Source organism: Lycium barbarum, chromosome 10 (genome assembly GCF_019175385.1).
Source record: "Lycium barbarum isolate Lr01 chromosome 10, ASM1917538v2, whole genome shotgun sequence".
NCBI lineage: Eukaryota > Viridiplantae > Streptophyta > Magnoliopsida > Solanales > Solanaceae > Lycium > Lycium barbarum.
The window spans coordinates 78,931,865-78,940,355 of NC_083346.1; the positions used below are offsets into that span (position 1 = coordinate 78,931,865).

Genomic DNA, 8,491 nt, shown 5'->3' on the forward strand with positions numbered 1-8,491 from the left:
TATTATTATTATTATTATTATTATTATTATCATTACTAATGTCATAATTAGCTACGTATATTTTAATATGGTGAAAAGAATTTAGTTGAATCTAAATTAGAAGCCCAAGGAAGTAAAAGAAAGAAAGGAGTTCAGCCATATACATGGTCCAAATGTCCTCACCCAAAATCCAGCCCATTCTTATATCAATTAATCGCAGCCCAGTTGTCACAAACCCGCCAGATCAAAGACAACCGACCCGACCCGTTAGGCTTAAGCTTATCTAGGGTTTTATCTTATTCTCCAAGCGCCTCTCTCTGTCTCTCAACCCACATTTTTCTTCTCCTTTTATCATTTTCAGAAAAGTTCCAAGGTCATTGTTCTTGGGCTAGAGCATTACCCGTCCATTTTCGGGTAAGAACGTCTGTCTCCCTCACTTTATTCTCCGATCTCCCTCTTGTCTGATTTGACTTGCAAATCCGTCCAAGATCCTCAACGTTCGAGTTTGACCAAGTTCAAACGTGAAACAAAAATCCCGCCCAAAACACTACTCTAAGAACCATAATTTGTACCTATAAATACTAACGTTTTGGAGCCCTAGAGGGAGGAACTTTTTAGCCGCCATTTAACTCTTTGAAAATACTCTCATCATCTTCAAAAACCTTCTTTTCTTTCTTGGTGAGCTTTAGCCACGAAAAAGGTATTCAAACTCATCCCCCTCTAGTTTCGAAACTGTTCATAACGAGAGGGTAGGTTCGAGGCCCCGACGTCCCCGTTCATTGCTCCCACAAGAGGTAAAATCCGGTCCTCTTCTTACTTTTTCTTCAGTTAAAATTCTATGATTCACTTAGAAATATCATGTTTATAAGGTACTATTAAATTCAAATTTATTTGTGCTTAAGTCATGGAATTAGCTACTGTTTTGAACCTCTAAATGTTAACAGTAATGTTATGGTTTAAACTGAGCTCGTCTCTTATGCTTACATCTACATGTTAATTCATCTTGGTATAAGTCAAGCCATGAGAAATATGAAGATTAAAAAAGAATGGGCTCTGTTTAGTTTTCTTGATAATAGCTAAATCTTGTAATACGGAAGCTGTGTGTTATTTAATATGGTAGTGCATTGTGCATCTAACTGTGGTCATATATATATATATATATATATATATATATATATATATATATATATTTACCTTTTACTTTGTCCATCTTACATAATCATTCCATATGTTAAAGTGACATATTTTCTTTAGTAGCAAAAAATGTGCTTCCAAGATCGTGCAAAAAATGTTTGTTTTGATATAGTGTAAGCATTTTAAGAATTTGCTTAAATTCCTCAGTTACTGTACTTGATAACATGCTCCTATCCAAGTGTTATATGAATATTTAATTTCTTATTTGTTTAAAAATTAAAAACAATGTGATTTCTTATCCCGTCTTCATATGTTATTGATAACCAGATTCCTACTCTGACTATTTTTCTCTTTTCTATATTTGCATGGCATACCGGAGCCAAAGAGTCGCACTTTATGACTCAATATCGCTGCTAAATTCGAAACGTGCATCTGCATCTTCCTTTGCGTCGTCTCTTCTCCCTTGATATACACCCGAAGAGAGGGTTGAGTCAAACGGCGAACCCCAAAAACTTTGCTTTTCTACAGGAGCCAAAATATGGCTTTACTTAATCCTTTTTTTTTTATTCCCTAATGTTACTTATTTGCTAGTGTGATTTCCATTTTATTTGCGTTTGGTAATTAGTTTTTAATAGCTTTACTTTACTTAATTATGTAAAGTCCTTTTAGTCGACACTAAGATACTTATTTGCTCACTTATGTGTTGCCTTTAGTCAAGAATGTGATTTTCGTCGAGTACGTCTTAATTGCTTTTCCTACCCAAAAATGTCATTGGTGTCGAATGAATTAAGCTAACTGGTTTTTTTGGCTTTTAGTCACTTGTTTAATTTAGAAAGCCAGTAGGTTCGCTCTATCAACTTTGGCCTTCAACTCGAGAATAACATTTATTTCAAAATAACAAAGATGGTAGTAGACCCATCTTTAATCTAAAGCAATGTTTTGGCCTTGGTCCTCTTTTAACCTTAACTACTTTCTTATACAAAAATGTATTTGGAAATCTGAAGCTTTTTCCATTTTTCAACTCTTAATCAAGAGTCATTTTGTTGAAGTGTTGTTACTTCCATCAATCTAAGGAGTAGTACGAATTATTTCTTTTTTCCAAAGTTAACTTAGTTACCAACTTAGCCTTTTTAATCTAACTCCAAGTTTGGCTGGTTAACCGTCTTTTAATGGATTTTAAAGGGTGTTTAATACTTTCCCTTGAGATTAATTAAATTCTTACCTAGAATCTTAAGTTAAGTAGACCATAAACGGAGTTTAACTTTAGACAATCACTTTATTAACTTTAGGTGTCATAATTCATCATAAATAATTAGGTGACAATTTCTTATTTTTAATTAACCCCAGAATTACCGGAATGTTGTAAACCATTTTGAATCCTGTTAAAATGGGGTATAACACCCTGGTTGATTGAATATGGACCTGTTTTTGTGGTTAGGACCATTATTGAATGATTTTTTTTTTGAGATGTTTAAACTAGTTTAAATAAACTAGATAGATCAAAATAGACTATGAAATCCTATGTTAAGATGCCAATGAAGTTTTTGTGGAAAAGAAAAAGTTCTGTGTGGTTCTGAGTATAAAACAAAGTTTATAATTCTTTTTAACTACTAAAACTGTTAAGATTTGGTATTTGGTGAAGATATAAGACCTTGAGCTTGGTTGTTGTTTATAAAGTTTCCAGTTTTTGTCAAAAAAAAAAAAAATCATCGTTATGGTGAAATTCTAAGAAAGGCGACAACTATGGGGGCTTAACGGTGTCTCCACCTTCTCGCAACTTGGGAACCTTTCAAGCCAAGCCAAAATCATCGTACGCATCGCGTAAGCAATAGAAGTGTGAGCAAGCAAATAGGGCCAGATCGCTATAGCGGTACCATGGACGCTACAGCGGCGCTGCTGTGGCGGTATACCAACCGCCGTAGCGGTAGCCGCATGGGACTGCTTGGCCGCTATAGCAGTATGTTGGCTGCCCTGGCGGTACCGCTGCAGCGGCAGGCCTACCACCTGGGCGGTTTCGCACAGTTAATTCCACCTATTTAAGTGACATTCGGGAATTGACTTCATTTTTGAAAACCCTAGAGAGTCCAACCTCCTTTGGAGTAATTTTGGAGCCAAAAATGAAACTTCCTTGGGAAAGATTATTTCCCTAACCTCTTCCCTCCATTCTCCCAAACATTGATTCTCATTAATGATCTTTGTCTAGAATCACAAATGGGAATCTCCAATCCCTTAAGTTCCAAAGATGACGAACCCTTGTTCTTCTTGATGTAAAGTCCTTGGAATATCTTCCTATGATCATCATCCTAACATGATTTCAAACCTAATCCTTCACCTACCCTATTAAAATACCTTTGGTCTCTATTTTTAGATCTTAGAAATGGGTTTCTTGAAATAAGCCTAAAATGGAAATTTGACCAAACTAGTAACTTGAGTAAGGTCACGAATGTCCTAAATGAAGGTCGATCTATCAACTAGTGTGTGATAGATGTATTCTTGGGTAGGATAAAAACTCATATCTACCTTAGCAATTTCAAAGTCCTTAAATGGTGAATTCTACTCTTGGGTCTCATGGTCGTTTCCAAGCTCTCCATATGGTTTATGCAGTGGTGATTAATTGAGGCGTCATTGGATGTTCGTGGAACCCGCTCGTCCATGAGGTAGGTTATGGCTTCCTTTCGATAGACTCCGGTTAGTTTCCGTATTGTTGTGTAGAAGAAATGGAGAATGCATGCATAGGATTTGGAGATATGGGATGGAATCTTAGGATGGTATTGTTATGTGTGACATGTTTGTTCGGGCTCGTGGCCTATAGACTCCTTAGGTATTGATGTGACCTTGTTGATTATCGGTAGATTTATGTGACTTGGGAGTAGCGGATGAAATCTAGTTATGCCTATCGATGAGATTATTGTAGCGAATCTAAGCGCTCGTTGGAAATATAAAATGAACCACGGTAGTAAATGATATCCAATTAAATTGTTAACAAGTGACTCGAATGTAGGGTGATATTCTTAGCCCAGTAAATAAGCTTGTTAGGAAAATGGTAATACCGTATGTTAAATGATTGACCTGATGTGTGTTGGGACTAGCCGCCCAGTTATATGTGTTTGATTATTTAATGGTGTTGGCTTGATGCCATGTGTAGTTGGTACATAGCGAATGTCGCTTGTTGTCCTGATTGGGTATAGGATTAGCATACCCTTGTTGGTATTTGTACTATGATACATTATTAGCGTACCCACTGTTGGTACTTGAGTTATTGATATATGTTGGCATACCCACTATAAGCATTATGATGTGATATATTGTTGGTGTACCCCGTTGACGTACTTGCGATATTGGACTTACTTGTTAATGATTGACATATGCACTGCATGGATTCTCTCATATTATCATGCATGGCCGATATCCGGTGATGATCCGGTATCGTTGATTGAGTGAAACTGATATTTGATAAACTCTTTTACTTGAGTGATTGTGAAAAAGGCCGATGTTCGAAGATCCATTTCAGAATCATTGTTTATATGAAACTGATACTTGCTAAACTCTTTTACTTGAGTGATTGTGAGGAGGCCGATGTTTGAGGTTCAATTCCGGAATCGTTGATTTGTGAAATTGATATTTGACAACTCTTTTGAGTGATTGTGAGGAGGCCGATGTCCGATAGTTATATTCGGGCATCATTGTGCATGGTCGTTTCTGATGTTATCCAGGATTCAATTGTAGTGCATGGGCTCCGCGGGTCCCCAGAGTGGTGCCGGTGAGACTCCCTTTGTTAGCAATTAGCCAGGGTCCCATCTGTCTGTTTGGCAAAGATCCGGGACAGGTAGCACTCAAACTTGGTGAGTCACACTGAGCTGTGCTGCCGAGACGTCGATATTTTCATCCGGAGTACATGTGTACGTCGCATTAGCATAGCATGACATGGCATCCCATTCATACCATTATTGCATTGCATTACATTATGACTTGGGTGATATGTCGTGAGGATTGTATTGTGACGATTGTGTTGTAGATTCTATTATGTTGACTGCTTCAGGATTAGATACACTTAGATTTATTATATGGGGTTAGATGTTGCACCAAGATAATGAAGAATAATTGGACTCGACTCTTGTGTCTTATATTGCTGACTTGTGCCTGTTAAACAAACCTAAAACTAGTAATGTATTATGTTAAACGAGGTTGGACATAAAGGTGACGACGTAACAACGAGTTCGCCTCTCGAACACGGACGAGAGACCTAGGAATGATAAAGATGTTGAGAAATTGTATAGGTGTTAGCCCACTTATGATATATGATAGACTTGTTGTGACTTAAGTTAGATTGCAGTTGTGATTTATTGTTTCGGGGTATGTGACTTGCTTGGGTGATTATCATCATTGTTCGTGAATTCTTACCAATACGTGTTACTAACCATTTTCGGCCTATGATACTTTCTCAGTACGTGTAGTTGTACTGATATTGCACTTGCTACACCCTTTTGGGGGTGTAGATTGTTTCAGGTGATTGATCGAAGTATATGCGGAATTTATGCGGTGCTTGTCTGGAAGGCCTCCTCCCATTTCATTCTGGGATTGGAGGTTGAGTCTTAGTATATGATGACACTCTGAAATTCATTTAGTCGCTCTTGTATTAATCTAGACCAGGTCATGGGAAATTGTATCGAGTCTTTAAAAATGTATTGTCAAATTATGTAATAATCGAGTTTGTATTTATAGATGAAATTCCGTTGATTTTCTTAATTTTGAATGCTTTTGAAAGGAAATTTATGTGATTGAAGTGTTGTATAAATGAGAGGGTTCGCCTACCAAGGTGGGAAGGTAGGTGCCCGCACGAGCCCAAAACGGGTCGTGACACAAATTTAGAACTTTGTTCAAAGATTTTGAGGTTTCAAAGGCTGTATAGGTGTAGGTTAGAATTAAAATGAAGATAGATGCCTTTGAAGATTCTTAACTTTGCCTAGTAGTTCAATAGGAGATTGAATTTATCTTATGTGTGGTTTATGGAGTCTTTGAGATCCTGAAATTGTTTAAGCCTGAAAAGTGAAACCTGTTTGCTAAGCTTTTCTTATAAGCCAATGCAGCCTTATGTGTGTTCTTGTTTGGATGTTTTGAAAGCTCAAGTAACAGACTAGGCCAGAAATGCCCTCTGTTCCAAATATTTGTATTGTTTGAGGTCATTTAAGTCACAAAAGGTGCAAAAATTGGGTTGTGTTTTTTCCAAAAAAAAAAAAAAAAGGGATACAATAAGTATAAGGGGTTTTCAGTAAGTGTTAAAGTTTAATGTGATTCCTGAATTTGTAGAAGTTGCCTGTTTCTTCTTGTGTGTTTTAGACATTTTAAACTTGCTTGTTCCATAATGTGCACTCATTTAGGTCTATTTAGTTTGATCACAGTTTAAACCATTTAGTCCTAATAGGTTGAATACTAAGAAGGCTTAGGAACTGAATTAAGGAATAAGTTAAAAAAATCATGTTTTTTCCTTTGTTAGTTTAGTTTACCTCCCATCTCTGTTTTAGGATAAGCTTCAAATATGTACATTGTCCATTGTTTCCTTTGTATGCATTGCCTTGATTGTGTTGATCATCATTTGCCTTTGATAATCCTAGGATAAGTATCATGTGTCCTCTATGAGTTTTTCCCTATTATTTTCTAGCCACTTTTTTTAACTGCTGAATCTTTTGTTTGTAACTGCCTTTGACTGTGTGACTTGTAATGTGAGCAATTTGACATAAGATAATTTCTAGGCTAGGCTATGTCCCTTATTTAGCCCCATTGAGACACTGTTGAGTCTCTTGAAATCAATCCAGCTTGAAATACCTTTTTGTGTGGTAAGTATTGATAACTTGTACACTATTTAGAATAATATCCGTATTTTGGAACACTAATTTGATTATTATGGTGCATTTGTCATTTTTTTAAAATCTGGTTGAACATCTAAAAATATGCAAAAATGGTTCATTTGACTTATTTTTGAATTATGAAATTGCTGAGTATGGTTTAGACTCTCTAAAATTGAAGAATTTGTTTAAAATAGGAATTTGATAAGTCTATGACCTGTCCAGTTGATTTATTGAGCACAACTTGAGCTTTATTTGAATACACTAGTCATTTGTTTAAGTCTTGTTGAGTTTGCCTTGACTAGGCAAGTCTTCAAACACCCCTTTGCATGCTAAACCATGTAGTAAATAAGAAGGCCTAAGTTATTAGCCAAGAAGTGAGACCTTGAATGTTTCCACCCTCACTTTCTTGCTTGCATGTTTTGATATGTTTGAAAATAATGCTTTAAGTCTAAAGATAGTTCCATGCTCCTTTCCTTTTGTAAATTTACTGATTTTGTCTTGACTACCTTTTATGGCCAGTAGAGATCCTGCTTGATCCTACATTTGTGTTTGGACCTGTCTGTTTAATTTTGGGATTGAAACTAAGTTAAGCCATCATTCTTGAAGTTATGCAGATGTTCCTATGAAACTATTTATGGATTAAAGTTGTCTTTCAATTTTTAATTAAGACTTATGTGATAAAAAAATGATAGAATTTAGACTAGGATTCTAGGGAATCTAGAGAGTAATTAGTGAGTTTGCATCCCATATTGTTTGATACTTAGACCTGCTTAAGTTAAAATCAGGTATAAAGAGGACCTTAGATCCTAAATTGTCTCTATGACTTTTGGTAAGTGTGGATTGGGCTTAAAAAATGGCTTTTTATCATTGGTTTATTTCTTATTGACTAAAATGAACTCTTAATCAGGAAATTCAGTACCCTATCTCTCTTAATTATTGATTTCCTCTAAAAACTGGTCTAGGTATTAGGATCATGAGCATGTTAATTGTTGCCCTTACCTTGTCCTTTTCCTTTTCACCTCTTGGTCTTGTACCTCTTTGCCTCATTATTCCTCCATTGTTGCTGCTATTTGTCTTGCTATCTTGAAACCTGTCTCGCCCCTTTGACTGTGCTACTGTTGTTTCTGAACTTTGACACTTAATATGCTTTACACCATCATTCCTATCATTTCCAAAACAACCTAACTCATCTGTTTCTGTGACTAGTTAAATTATTCTGTGACTTTCCTGTGTTACATGCATTGAAAGTTGACACAAGTTGCATTATTATGGAACTCTGTGCTTGCATGTTTTGCCTTGATTGATAGTTGGAACTTGACCTTAGAACTTAGAGGATTTCTGGGGAAAGTTTATGGCTTGCATATAATTCGCACATGGTGTTTGGAGTTGAGGTTTGTTGAATATTGCAACATATATTAAGTGCATATGGGGTAATATCTTTGATGTTTGGGCCTGGCCCAACAGCGGTGCAATTGATTGTTTTGGCCATGTAATGATTGTATTCAATTTTTAATTCTTGTATTCAGTCTATT

General features: G+C 36.1%; 1 long non-coding RNA gene across 2 annotated transcripts; it reads left to right on the forward strand.

Moving 5' to 3' along the window:
• Positions 1-279: 279 nt before the first annotated feature.
• LOC132615095 (uncharacterized) lies at positions 280-6,109 on the forward strand. 2 transcript variants are annotated; one of them, XR_009572545.1, is made up of 2 exons: positions 280-3,770; positions 5,610-6,109. It is a non-coding gene; the product is annotated as an uncharacterized LOC132615095 (long non-coding RNA). The 2 variants fall into 2 exon arrangements; XR_009572544.1 differs by having other exon boundaries at positions 280-773.
• The last annotated feature ends 2,382 nt before the right edge of the window (positions 6,110-8,491 follow it).